This window comes from Cyrtonyx montezumae, unplaced genomic scaffold, assembly GCF_038088225.1.
Source record: "Cyrtonyx montezumae isolate F1298 unplaced genomic scaffold, pur_monq_1.0 scaffold_14, whole genome shotgun sequence".
In the NCBI taxonomy this organism is placed as follows: domain Eukaryota; kingdom Metazoa; phylum Chordata; class Aves; order Galliformes; family Odontophoridae; genus Cyrtonyx; species Cyrtonyx montezumae.
The window spans coordinates 13,969,743-13,984,418 of record NW_027071870.1 but is presented as its reverse complement, the minus strand read 5'-3'; positions in this window follow the sequence as shown (position 1 = coordinate 13,984,418).

Below are 14,676 nucleotides of genomic sequence, written 5' to 3'. Positions count from 1 at the left end.
CTGTTTATTTCTGTAACTGTGTGCAGTATGCAGAAAAGGGGTCAGTACGCACTGCCTATGCATGCTCTGCTAGATGCCCATTAATACTTTTATTGACTGTCAGTGACAGTGAAACACATGCTGAAACACAAGCAGAAACGCTAGGAAAACCTTATATTAGATGTATTATTTTTGTCTCATGTTTCTTCAATACCAGCAATCTATCCCATTTTTCATTTCTTGAATTTGTGTTTACAAAAAAAAAAAAGACTTTGTGGATATAAATACAAGTACTGAAATGTGCTGTTTGAAGAGAAGGGAAGGATGTGGGATGGGAGCATGAGATGTTAATTCTGTACTCCTCATCTGCAGGCTGTTCCGCTGAGAAAACTTAAGTAGTCATTCTGTGCTGGAGGACAGGTTTCCTTCAAGGCCATTTCATGCACTCGTGGAAAACAAAACAAAAAAAAAAAACAACAACACTTTTACTATCAGTACTGTTGCATTTCTAGTTCCATGCCCAGACCAATAATCTTGGATGTTAGTTAACTTCCACTGTAACCGAATTCCCTCTATAAATGACTTAGTCTGACATGAGGCACTGTCCAGCAGTTTGGAAAGGCTGTTAACACAAAGTGTCAGTCTTGACACTGGCTGCCTTGGTTGGGGCCAGGAAACAAATCATGTAGAGTTTAGCTGATCAGAGACAACATTTTGAATTTTACCTGGAAAGAAACTGAAAAAGGTGCAGATGCTGATTAAATGAAACTGACACTTTCTAGATGGGCCAATGTGTTAAGAGTTGTGTTGTTCTTGCAGTCTCTGTGGTAAATTAAGCACTGTGCAGTCATGTATTATAGCACTCTTAATGCTTGGAGAAATCCTTTGATGGCTACATTTGACAAAAAAATATGATAGGTGCCAGGATAAATGGAGGTTTAATGAAGCCTTTAGTTACTAGTAATGACAGAGTTCTGTGAGATGTTTAATTCCATAGATGCATTGAAATCTACTTCTTTCCTTTGCTGAATGTAAACTTATAATAAGTTACTCCCTGCTGACCCCTAGGTTTAAACCCCGTTGGTCCTTGGTAGGTGACTGATAGGCATGCAGTTGACACACAGAAGAGATGGGGAAAAGGATATTTCTCATAATCTGATTTAGCAGCCTGTCTTCCACTATCAGTCAACAGATGCCAAATGAAAAAGGAAGGCAGAAACATGTTTTGATGAATAAAATGTGAGAGATTGCTGATAACAGGTCATGTATCGTCTTGGACAGCCAAATAAGAGAAGGAGAAAAAGGAAGGAGAGAAGGGAATCAATGCACTGCCATGTAACTACCAGCATTCAGCACTCTCAGCTGGTCAGATCAGGGCATGTACTGCTTGCTACAGCCCCACGTGTTCAGTGCAGTAGCGAAGCCAAACATCATCTTCTTTATCACTATTTCTTTTTTGTTTTCCTTTATATAAAGGGGAAAACAGGAAGAATATTTAGATGGTTAGAGACTGAATGTCTTTATGCTGTACTCTGTAATGCTGCACTGTGATTGTGTACTTAGAACATAAAATTCCAACAGAAAATTCCATAGAACATCCAGTTCTAAGGGAACTGGATGGTATGGTAGAAAGTCAGAAAAAGTACTGACATCTCTAGCTATTCTTTTGTCATACCCAGGAAGATAATGACTAGCCACAGGCAGCCTCACTCTATAGACTTCATGCATCAACTGCTGGAAATTATGCAAAGAGGTAAATTTTACAACTAAATGCTTTTTGGTTTTTTTGTTTGTTTGTTTGGATTTTTCTTCATCTTGTGGAATTTGGAATATATTCTTCTATTTCTGGAGGCTGGCAACCTCAGAAACAACAAGGTCAGAACAAATCACACTCAAGGCCTAGAGATTTACATTTTGGCATGGGAAAGAGCACACATGTAGGTGTACGTGGAGCATTATGTAGCTGCGAGCAGCTACTGGTACTTGCTGAACATGAGCAAGTCTGAAGTAGTGCATAGCTTTCCACAGTCCTGCAGCTGCAATTCTCTTCAGTTGTGACAATGATTCAAAGAGAATAGAGGCACAACTGCTGCTGTGCTCTGAATATGAGTTGTCATATGCCTGCATGTCACAAATCCTAGAGATTTGTGAAGGATAAATAAGGAAACCTCTGGAAGTCAAATTGAATGTGCTTGAAACGTGGTTCCTCACAAAGCATTTAACTGTGGGAACAAGCTCATTTTGTTTGATGACTTAATTTACTCATGAACTACTTCAGTCTTGTTGACTTGTCATATGAAAAGGTAAAAAGTGAAGCTTTGCTGACTTTCCTTTTCCCATCAGAAGTGACAGAAGGGTTGGATGTCTTGCTGTCTGATCAGCTGCATGCCTCTGTAGCTGTATGATCCTTCAAAAACAGCAAGTCATGTTTTGGCAAAAGCAATTAGGAATTTTGTAAGCTATCATTCAAAAATTCAGCATTCACCTCTAGGTCTCACCATCTTATGAATGAAATATTAAAAACAACAGTGAATATGACAGCAGGGGTTTTTCTTGGAGTAAGAAATAACACTTCAGTATCACATGCAGATGTAGGGATTGTTCTCTGATTTATAATTTAAAATCATCCAGCTCCCTTATTTTAAGCCTGGGGCAAGGATAGTTCTTCCACACTAAATAAAGTGATCCTTCTTTATGAAAACAGCATATGGGACCTGGCTATTTTGTTTATAAGAAAAATGCTTTTATGAGAAAATAACAGGGGAAATTGGAGCAATGGATTCATTAGTCTGTGTTCAGGTCAGTCTGGGAACAGGAAAGGACAAATATTTATATATTTAAAATTTAATGTAATATGGGATTGATGTATTCCCCTTATACATTTATTATCAATCTTAACAATACTAACTATATTCAGAAATTATTTGTGATAGTAATTATACAGTAGCTATATATACAATACATATGCAATATTTTGAGTTTAATTCCTTTCTGTAGGAAGTAATTTCATACATACGAGTATAGAAGGAGTGCAGAATGTATCCTTCAGTCCAATTTAACACTGATATGAAAAATGTAGCTGAGGTTTGGTACAGTGCACTTTGTTCAATAAGGGACATCGGGAAGTCTCACTACCAGCCTGAGGATAGGTTTCTTGCTAGCTTTCAGAACTACATAGTGGTTTAATTTTGTTGCTCCCACATTGCTCCATTTTATTTTCAAATATACTACCTGGGGTGTCTTGCCAACATCTTAGATAGTTTCTCTTTTCTTATAAAAGATGGTGCACAAGAGGTTAGCCATGAGCCAGCAGCATGCCCAAGTAGTCAAGAAGGCCAATGGAATCCAGGGGTGCATTAAAAAGGGCGTGGCCAGCAGGTTGAGGGAGGGGATCCTCCCCCTCGACTCTGCCCTGGTGAGGCCACATTTTGACACTGTATTCAGTTCTGGACTCCGCCTTTCAAAAGAGACAGGGATCTCCTAGAAAGAATCCATAGGAGGGTTACAAAGATGATTAAGGATCTGGAACATATCCCTTTTGAGGAAAGGCTGAGTAGCCTGGGTCTGTTCTGACTGGGGAAAGGAACACTGAGGGAAGAATCTGATTAATGTTTATAAATTTCTAAAGGGAGATGGGAGGCACGTGAATGAGGCCAGGCTCTTCTCGGTGGTGTATAGTGACAGGACAAGGAGCAACTGTCTAAAACTTGAACATGGGAAGTTCTATGCTAACATGTAAAAGAACTTTACAGTAAGGGGGATGGAGCACTGGAACAGGAAGATATGAGGCCAGTTTGGCTAAGGAGAAAATGCATGACCATGCTTCAATGCAAGGTGGTAAAATACAGGAAGAGGAAGCAGGGACAAGTTATAAAGAAATACAGATGTTTCCTTGGCATATTGAAACAATGTTAGCAGTTTAGATTTGTATGAACAACATAATTTGACGAAGATCATAGTATCATGGATAATAAGAAGAGCTCTGTTACTACACTGGTAGAAAAAAGTTGCCCATTGCTGAGAGTCATGAATTCAATGCCAGCAGATACAGAAAGGGCAGAGATGTACAATCATTCAATTAGCCCTCAACAATGAAGTCTGCCTGGCCTCTCTGTTTAGAGGTGAGGGTCAAGTAAAATAAACACATACAAAACAGATATAAATTTATATACACATCAGTCATGAATGAGGGTAGAGTGAGATCTGCTCAGAGAACTAAACCCATACTACTAGGTCTGGACTTCAAGGTAGGGGTGAGTTAGGATAAGCAGCAACTCACCCTGTTCCATTGAATGACTTTGCATTGCACAGCAGAGAGATGGAAAAGGTTAGAGTCCATGACTAGTTTCCAGGGAAGTGCTCATGCTTCCATTCTGTTTTATGTGTTTTCTCAGACTTGGAAAAGCATCAAAAGCAGTTCAACTGCCCTCCTCTAAAATGAAATTTTATTTTTCAGAAGGGTGTGGGCTAAGCTGCTTCAGACAGGTTTTCACGGCTACATGATAGTGCTCATTTCAATTCACTCCTTAACAGGATCTATGTACACCCTACATTGCAGCTCAGGTTAAAAAGTGTGTTTTGTACACTGTGTTTGCTCTGTTTAATCGTGGAACTAGAGTTTAAATTCAATGCACTACCACAAAATGTGCAAAACAAGAAAAACCATTAAAAGACTTCAAAAAAGAAAAGGGATTTTCTTAGAAGATTGCAGAGTGGTTTATAAAATCGTATAGAGCTTCTCTTAGTAAATGTTGTAATAAAGGTTCATTGATTAAAAGAAATTGGCTCTATTGCTCATAATAGCATTTCATTGATTGAGAAACATTGCCTGTAATGCTTTCCTCCAAAGCAGCATCTGTTATGTATTAACCTTTCAGCCTTCAGAATCATGGGATATGAATTTCTTGCTCAAAATACTGGTCAGATGACCCATCCATGACATTTAATAAATTGCACCTCCACACACAGATTCAGGGTTTCATAAAACAGAGAGAAACACATTATTAAAAAAGCACATTTTCCACGACTTATGTTACAACCAGAGACTTTTATGTTAAAACAACAAAATCAACTTAACTCAGAGCGTAAAACATTCACCAAACAAATTTTAAATTAACAATGCCACCTTTAATAGTAAACAACAATGTAATGACTGAATTTTCAATGAAAAGAAGTCTGGCACATCTAATTTGTTGGTTGAAAAAAAATCATACAAGGCAGCTTTGATTTTTTACTTGATAAAATAAAGCAGTTACTGATCAGATGTTCTATCCATAGTTTGGCTACATAACCATAGGGACTCATTTTACATATAATCTTTATTATAACTTTCTTCTCCTAATACTTAAAGTATATACTTAAAGTTTACGTTTGATTGTTATGGTCAGAGCTTGTGAGAGAGAATTTCACTTGTAAAAACATAACAACTACAATAGAGATTTGAGTGTTTGTTTGCAACAAACAAACAAACAAACAAATAAATAAATGAAATTATTCAATATGTTTTATTGTCATTCTTTATAGAATTTATTTGTTCATCTTCGATTAAACTCTGAACTAGCTTTACTATGCATAAATGCTGTGTAAAGGGAAACTTTTAATACTAGAAGTAAAGTTGTCTTCTTATCTAATGAGACATACTTACGGATTCCCTGCTTATCCTGCTAAACAGAGTGGTCCAAAAAATAATGTAACCCTTAAAGTTGCAAACTCTTATTTGTATCCATGACTGCATAGTACAATAACTGATAGAAAACAATGAAGCAAATTAATTATTAAAATCATTTACCTTTAAGAGATTTTCCGGGGACTTCCTTTCAGTTCCTAGTCTGGAGTCAATTGTAGTCTTATGTTAATAGAGGCAAGCAATCAACAAAAATCTAGGCTTTAAGTCGTTCACAGATCAGTAGTGTCTAAACCATATAATGGGTATGTAACTGGTTCAAGAATAGTGAGGAAAGAATAAGATTGTGCTGTTAATATGGTTAGGTTCCAGTAGAATGGAGAAGAGGGAAAAGCTAGGGAAAAAGAGGGAAAAAGAAAAAAAATTAAAAAGAAAAAGAATGTAGAACATAAAATTATTGTATATAGGAAATGAAGAAATGAGGAGAAAGAGGACTATGCTACAGACACGTATAACAAAGAATAGTAGTGAAATGCTACTGCAGGAATCATTCAGTGCTACTTCTTGTCAAATAGGTTATCTATGTGCAGTGTAGCATAGAAATGCTACTATCCAGAGGAGTAACCAAAGCTCTAGCTGGGAGCTGCAGGGTGCTGAACTTTTTAAAATCTTAACTTTGAGGTCCAGATAAGCAAGAGTATTTGTATTCTTACAGTGAGATTTAATTTGAGGTACTAAATCCTCCTGTGTTCAACTTTAACCTAGTGACAGTTTAGTCATGTGAATTTGTTAGCAACCATTTCACAAACAAAAATATCCTGAGTGCTCAGAGTCATTCTCTGTACTTAAAATTGTCTCTTGAAAGGATTGAAAAATCTTATCATGGCAGAAGCTTGATAAGAATACAGAACTCAGACATTTATTTTACAAAGTCCTCCAAGGATTCAGTCCATAAGTTGAGCTCAGAGCCTCCTATCACAAGTCTGCAGATTCAGGTTGCACAACAAAAGCAATTGCAGTGGCTATATCTTTTACAAGACAGCTGGAGAAGGAGCAGGTCTGGAAAAAACGATGCTGCTTCTATGTGCCATAAGAACCCAGTAAGAACAACTGATTCTATATCCCATTAATATTTTTGAGGTTCAAGCTCACATACCTCATGTGCTGTGAGTGGAATATTATGAGGGCTATCAACCAGTTATTGAGTCTATATCCTATGCATGCGTATGAGTATTGCTTCTGCAGAGGACTTATTCTCGCTATGCAGAGTATATATTTTGATATCCTGATTTTGATATCCTGATCCATAATAACTCAAGAGGTATGTTTTAGTTTCCACTTATGGAAATTACATGTCTTGTAACTAGAGGAACAAGAAAGAAATACTAGGCACCTTTACACCTATGACCACGCATTATGCAAGAAACTTTATTACCTTAGGAAGTAGGAAACAGAAATAAGATTTAATCATAGCACAACTCCATGACAATAAAACAAAAAAAGTCCCTGTCTGTGAATTATTGTGGCTCCAATATCCATACCTGCTCATAAAACAGATTCACTGTCTAGCTAGAAGGCAAGAAAATCCTGAGAAGTCTAGGGTTTATGTACCCAAGTAGACAGATGTGGAAGTCTACAGGTCTGTCTCCTGTATTCATACTGATTTTTGGTTTAATTCTATCTACATATTCAGAGAGATTGTAACACATTAGGATGGCTACTTCGAAAATAATGCCTCATATTTTATTATGGTCCACAGCATCCAATGGTGGTGGTGTGGCAGGAGAGGCTGAACATTCCCACCCATATTCCATTCCATTTTGTTGCTGTGTAACAGATGACAGCAGAGGGTCAGTCTGACAGAATGGCATCCAGCATGGAAGTGTGTATGAAGCAAAGGTAGAACTGAATCCCACCATTCAGGAAACACTGCACCTTCTCACATCCGTTGATACTTAATGTTTGTAGAGATAAAAGAGTGTATGAAAGCACAGTAAAACTGTGGGTCGGGTACTTCAGCAGTAGTAGGAGTGACAGCCAATCACTTCCACTGGTACAGACTGGTGTGAGCATGGCATGCAAGTGCTCTTGTTCATCATTAGTGAAATGCATATCTAATAGTAGCAACTATGTTGAAAAGTTTTGGAGCTGAGAATTTTCTCTGTCAAATAATATTATTGTGTTCTTTTTATCTGTTCTAGTTTGTACAGAAGTAAACAACAGGCATTGCTTTCAGAACTACAACTTATGTATATACATTTTGAAACTGAACCTAGGTTATCAGTTCTGACATTTCCAATGCCATAGCAAATAATCAATAATCAAAGCCTACACGTGTTCTACTAAATAGAAAAAATATATGTACACAATTGAACGTGGTATTTCTACCTGTCAAGTTTCCATCTTCAAAGATAAAGTTGGACAAGTACTTCCACTGCAGTTGTTCCTACAAGGAAGCAAAATTACTTCTGACAGGTTCTTGGCAATACTAAGCAAAGTTTTTGCAGGTAGGACAACAATCACATACAGAAAGAAAAATAAAACTCACTCAAGTGGTAAAGGGGCTCTCTAGCTATGCCAGCACCACCTTCTCAGGAAGTGACCTAGACCCAAGAAATGCCCTGTGGCTAGCCTTTATGTGAGCCCAGGGTCCTTTATATGAGTACTGGGTCCAAACCTTCAGGTCACATGAGGAGCATAGGTACAAACAGTCTGCCTGTGCTCCCTAGGCCAGACCTGCCCCTTCACCAGGTGCTCAATCCCTAGTTCAAGCTGTGACCTAACAGTCCCCCTTCAACAGTCTAGTGGAGTGGTGTTTTTTTTCATGTATATGAAATACAGGTTCCAGATACCCTGCCATAAAATTTACAATGGAGGTTCAGTAAGGCAGCTCATAGAATCAGAGAAATCTTGACTGAATGGAATCTATGGATCTTGTCCTACCATGTCTCAAGGAAGTTCTACTTAAAGCACTCATTAGTGATTTTGACTTATCAAATATTGAAAAGGTCAATTAATACAGATTGCTTCACAGCTCTGGTTAAATAGATGTAGTACTGAAAGACCAGACAATGGAGAATGTTTTTCTTGATATCAAGCATAAACCTCCTAAGCATCAAAATGTAGCTACTTGCCCTACTGTCACTACTGAGAGGAGATTGAACCCGTCATCTTTCTAGCTTTTATTTATGTATCTAGCGAGTGTAGTTATTCCATATTTTCCATTAGTATATTGGCTTCTCTTCCTAGGCTGCATACCCTCAGTCCTAAACTACTTGATAGTCACTTCCCTACAGAAAACATCTGTAAATTATATTCTGGTATTACTGAATTTATGGGTATTTACACAGAATAATCAGTCCTGAAAAGCAGTTATTCAGTTACTATATGGAAATTAAGTTGATTTTAAATGTCTGTTCTGATGGGGTTTGGAGAATAGGATTCAACTCACAAATCACACATAACCACTTGATAAATATCATAGAAAAAAATTACTAAAGAAGTCAGCTTTTATTCTGTTTTCATTAAGACTGGCCAAATGTTTCTCAAGCAAATTATACTGGCCTACCAAATATAACCAGTAACCGCTCCCTTGAAAAGAGAAGATTAGAATGCAGTAAACAATTGCCTTTCTAGCTGAGAAAGTGTCCACAGCTATGATCTATATTGGCTGTCAGAGAATAGTCCTTAGAGACCCAGAGATTTATGGGTTATGAGATATTATTCCTGGTTTATTAGAGCTCCTTGTAAATGTAGTCAGCTTTACTATACCTTTCTACATTAGATATCAGCATGGAAAATCTTTTATTTCAGCATACCTTCAGAACATTCTGTTTTTTACTTTCAGCTGATTGAGTCCCGTCACTTAACAAGTTTTCCTTATTAGTTATGCTAATCAATAGCCAAGGGCATATAGATAAGAATTATTAAAATTTTTATTTTAAAATATCTGTTTCCCAAGAAGAGGAAATAAAAAAGAATATCTATCCCACATAGGAAATACTCATACATTTTGAATATGGGGCATAGAGTGAAGATCGTGTCATGGACTCCAGCATAATGTGTAACACAGAAACATATGCTATCAATTCTGCATTCCATTACTTCTATTTTAACAGCTGATCATCTTTACAAACAGAAGTTAAATTTGCAAGACTTCAAGTGATGGATTCTATGCCCCAAAGTAAGTTGTTCACAAGGTTAAATTTTTTCGTCGTTATATTATTTTAACTTCATTTCTGCATTCAACATCATATATCAGATTCCAACCCTTAAGATTCTCCACTGTCTTTTTCTAATAAATTAGAAAAATCATCTATTATCAGAAATATTTTCCCTCTGTAGAGTAGGATCAAGACAGCTCTTAATCTCTTAGATAAATTAAACTAATAGAGAGATTCTTTTCATTAGAGCAGAGTAGATCCTTGAGTATTCTTGTAGGTCATTTCCTGAATGCATTCCTATTTGTCAGCATCATTTCTGAAGCTCTGAATCCAGAAATTTTGGATCCATATTCATTGCAGGTGAGTTGCACTAAATGATCTTTAAAGGTCAATCTCAACATAACTGATTCTATGTCTCTCTGAAAACGGGATTGACTTCTGATAGCTTCATGAATGGGAGTCATTACGATACTACGGGTATGGACACGATATACATTTAAAAATAAATAAATAATGATGAAGTTTATGCTGAGAAGTAAATAAAAGGTTAAGTTGCTACTAGGTTACCATGGTTTAGGATTTCTCAGCACAAACTTGATACAAAACCATTGTTTTACAACATGGAATAAGAATAAACTCTTACAATCATTAGTAATTGGCAGATTTTAGTGCCTTTGAATGTTTTCCTGACAATAAGTTTATCCAGTAAAGAAGAGTAAAGAGTATTTTATATAGAGGTGAAATAAATTACTTGGCCTTTGTTTTTCAATAAGGAATGGAAACAACGAAAGTTAAAAACAGATTTTTGTGAGAAAGTAGTATCTAGGAGGAAAAAAAATAATATTTGCCCTTGTTTTAATATGTGTATAACAAAAGTGAAGAGGGACAGATATTTAACATACGTTTGTTTATCAAGAGGAATGTTTTATTCTGCTTTTTTTTTTTAATAAAAGTGTACGTAATTTTTTACTTCACAAGCAGTAAGAAATCTTTTATGTTTGAATGCTCATAATTTTCTTTCTTCGTTTTTATTAAAAATTATTTTAATCTATAAATCATATTTTAAATATCATAGATTTTGTCAAGTTCTTCAATAAGAACTGCTTTTAAACTACCTGCATGTTGCATTTGTGGACCTAGGAAAATAATTTTCTATTCATTTTCCATCAATCTTACTTAAGGATTTTATTTAAACTTTATTGTTTAGAGGAAAAACAAAAATGTACAACATAGAGAATAATGCACAGGGAATAATTTTACTTATCTCTGAAAATTCCTGGCAGCAGTTGTAGATAATTATGTACTAAGGTGTACTATTTTTCTTTTGTAGCAATTAGGATTATATTTAGATGCTATTGCTGAAATCAAACTTTAGAAATGTGAAGAAAATAAAATCTTTGATTCACATACTAAAATCATCTAGTTTAATCTGAGGGTGCAGAAAGTGAGCACTGGTGGTACATTTGTTTCTTTTCTTGCATAGATCTTTTCGCTATCTGCCTTAAGCTCAGTAAAAGATAAAAACATTTAACACTGTACAGATCTTTAACTTTATTTTTCTTTTCTGTTAGTCATGTCACCCTGGCATTCAGAACATGAGTGGAAACTAGATTCCCTGGTGGTATTATTTTGAAGATTACATCTGCTATCAAGACAAATTGTTCTACAAATCAGATATGAATTTAACAAAACAGTACATGCTATGGAGAATATCAAACTTATCAAACTACAACTACGTTATACTTTCCTTCATCCTTATTATAGTTCTTTGAAGCATGCACCACTGCTTCCAAGGAACTCAGTGAGAATTCTCTCAGAGACTGAATGAATGAGTGAGTGAATGAATGAATGAATGAATTCCAGTTGTATTATATCCAATTCAGGTTTCTTTCTGATGCTGTTAATAGTAAAACTCTCATTAACATCAATGATTGTCTCACTTTGCTCTGCAAAAATATCTCAAGTTTGTCACAGATTATGATCCTTGGGTATAACATAAAAATTCAAAAACCCAAGTCTTTCTGTTATGTAACTTTAATTCACGGTTCTTTGTATTTTCTGACACCGTGCATGACTATAAACTGGCTAAAATCAGGTGAATTAAAGTGTCAGGGAGATGAGGACTTTGGGACCTCCAAAACTGTCAAACAGGAAAAAAATTGCCTTACTCAGACTTCATTTCAAGAAAATAACATTATTATTTAGCCCTGAAGTATTACAGCCATAAACTGATAAAATTATCCAGAAAGGCCTTTGAGACATCGAAACATTCCCAGTTTGAATAGCAATATGTTAAGGAATAAATTTACATTTTTAGTAGTTTAGTTTCACTTTATATAACCCCTAAAGGGCAATGTTGTACAATATACTTTGTTGAAAGAAAATATGGTTGTTTAGTGTGTTTATTTAACTAGCTAATGTTCATTTGCTTATCTGCCACTTAAAGACAGTAATGCTGCACTGAGATTCGAGTCACTTGTTCATTATTGCCTACGGGGAAAAGAATGGAATTCTTCAACTTGTTTGAAAACCTTTGCTAGAATGGTTGTAAATGTAATGTAAAGTATCTCATCTTGCACTGAGATTGGGAATATGCAATGTATGCACTGCAGTGAGTGTTTTCATAGGCCAGAAAAGTCTTTTTCACAATTAGACGTGTAGGATGTGCCTTTCACAAACAGTGTTCACAGAATGATCACAAAGGCTCTTCACAGAGTATTCTAATTCTAAAAAAAAAAAAAAGTGTACCATAAATCTTGATTTATTATGCTTGACTCACGTCTTGGAGAATCCACAAGTATCTGCACCTTTCCAAACAGGTAATCAGAGTCTGCACAATAAACCTGTACTATTCTTGCAGCATGATGGTGTGTATATACTGCTATTCCCAGCACCTCTTCCTTCTGCTGTGAGTAGAAGCCAAACTATCTGGAAATGATTAACTTTTCCGAGGGTGTAGTATTATTATTTATATGAAAAACTTTAGCAGTGCTTAGAGAATTCATAGAAGGCTGATATATGCTCACCCTTTATGAGAGTTCACAGAGCTTGTGCCTGTTCTGAGAGGAGTCGTCTTGTTAGAGCAACATGCAGCACATATGCAAATAGCAGGTAGCACTGGAGCAATGGCATTGATGGCTGCCTTAGCAAAATGAGAACATTCTTCTGCTAGGGTAATATTAATCCTAGATGCAATTTAACTTTGTTAATGCTTACCCTACTATAAATAAATAAATAAATAAATAAATTTCCGGTTGTTATAAAAATTTAAAAACCTTACAAACATTGCAATTGCTAGTTTTGTGGAGACCTAAGTTTACTCACAGTTATAATGGGAATTGATATACTTGAGAATCTGTCCACAGAAATCAGTTAATGTATGAGAATAACTGTACTACGCTTTGTGCTATATGTAATATGCTTTTACATTTTTATAATTAGTGTGTTCCATAAGAAGAAAAAATCTTAGCTGAAATAAGACAGTTTTATCTCTACTTTGCAGTATTTCTCATTTAAGATAATTCCAGCACTGCACTGAAACCTTCCAAACTCCTACAAAATAAAGGAAATAGCAAGAATCAGATGATCACCCTACTTATTCTATTCTCAAGTTTGGACTTGTTGTAGTTTCTGTGGAGAAACAAAATATTGTCCAGCCTGCTGTCTGCACTTAATGTTTTCTTGATTTCAACCCATTCAGTACCTCTACTCATTCTCCTCTGTAACTTCCAAACATAATGCACTGTGCTGTAACGATCATGTTTTCAATACCTCCTTCTAGCCTTCTTTAATCTATAAAGTCCTTCATATGCACTTAGCCAAAATATACTTCAAGATCTTTGATTGTGTTTGAGAAGTTTTGACTTAAATTAAGCAGACACTACATGAAGTGTATATTGATGAATCTTGTCATATCGCATCACAACTTCTGTGTTACTCTTCTAGAGTACACTGCTGACACTTGGCAATCCTCAGGGTGAAGTTAAACGTATCCTTTCTCTTTGCCATCAGCATAGTGAATGGCTCCAAAAAGTAAGGGGATAGGGAGTAAACTCAATCTTTAAAACTGACAGCCTCACAACTCTATTTGTGCCTTTGTGTCTGGTAGACAAAGTTGTTACTTTTCTCACTCCTGAGATCACACGGATGTGTGAGACATCTGATCATATATAACTATTTGCAATGTAAAGATCAGTGGTAGATCTACTTTTTCTTTTCATCCTTCCATACTCAGTGAATATGTAGTCTGTATCATATCTAGAGAGTAATGTGACGCAGCATGTCTCTGTTTAGGTACCTGGAGTTTACTCTTACTGTTATTAAAAACATTCCTTGTGTGTAGAAAGATGTAGCCTCCCACAATGAGGAATTTATATATATATATATATCATAATTATCACACTGACTACATGAAATACTGCAGAACACATTTCTGTGTTAGTAAAATCTTGGCCCCTTGTGAAAAGCAGAAAATACAAACATATCCGATCAATAGTTCCCATATGAAAATGTGATCTCTCCATTTACAGTAATGATTGTCTCTGCATCTCTGTCAAGACTTAAGGATGATCTTGAACACAAAAGTATTTTTGCAGGATTCTGTGATGCATAAGGACCTGAAGGCTTTATGTTCTGAATTTCTTGCTTTATTACAGATTTCTGCAGATCAGAACTATCAAGTATATCTTCGATTGATAAAGCAAGTATATATCAAATTATTATGATATTATTACCAGGAAAGTTGCTATATCTCTGTCTCTATCTCTGTCATCTCTATCTTCATCTCTATCTCTCTCTATAAAATCAATATTAGCATCAGTCAACAGCAGAAAAACACATATATAGGTAATAATTTTACTTTTTTTTTTTGTCACCAGTGAAGTACTAGTAAAAAAGTAAATGTACTCATCA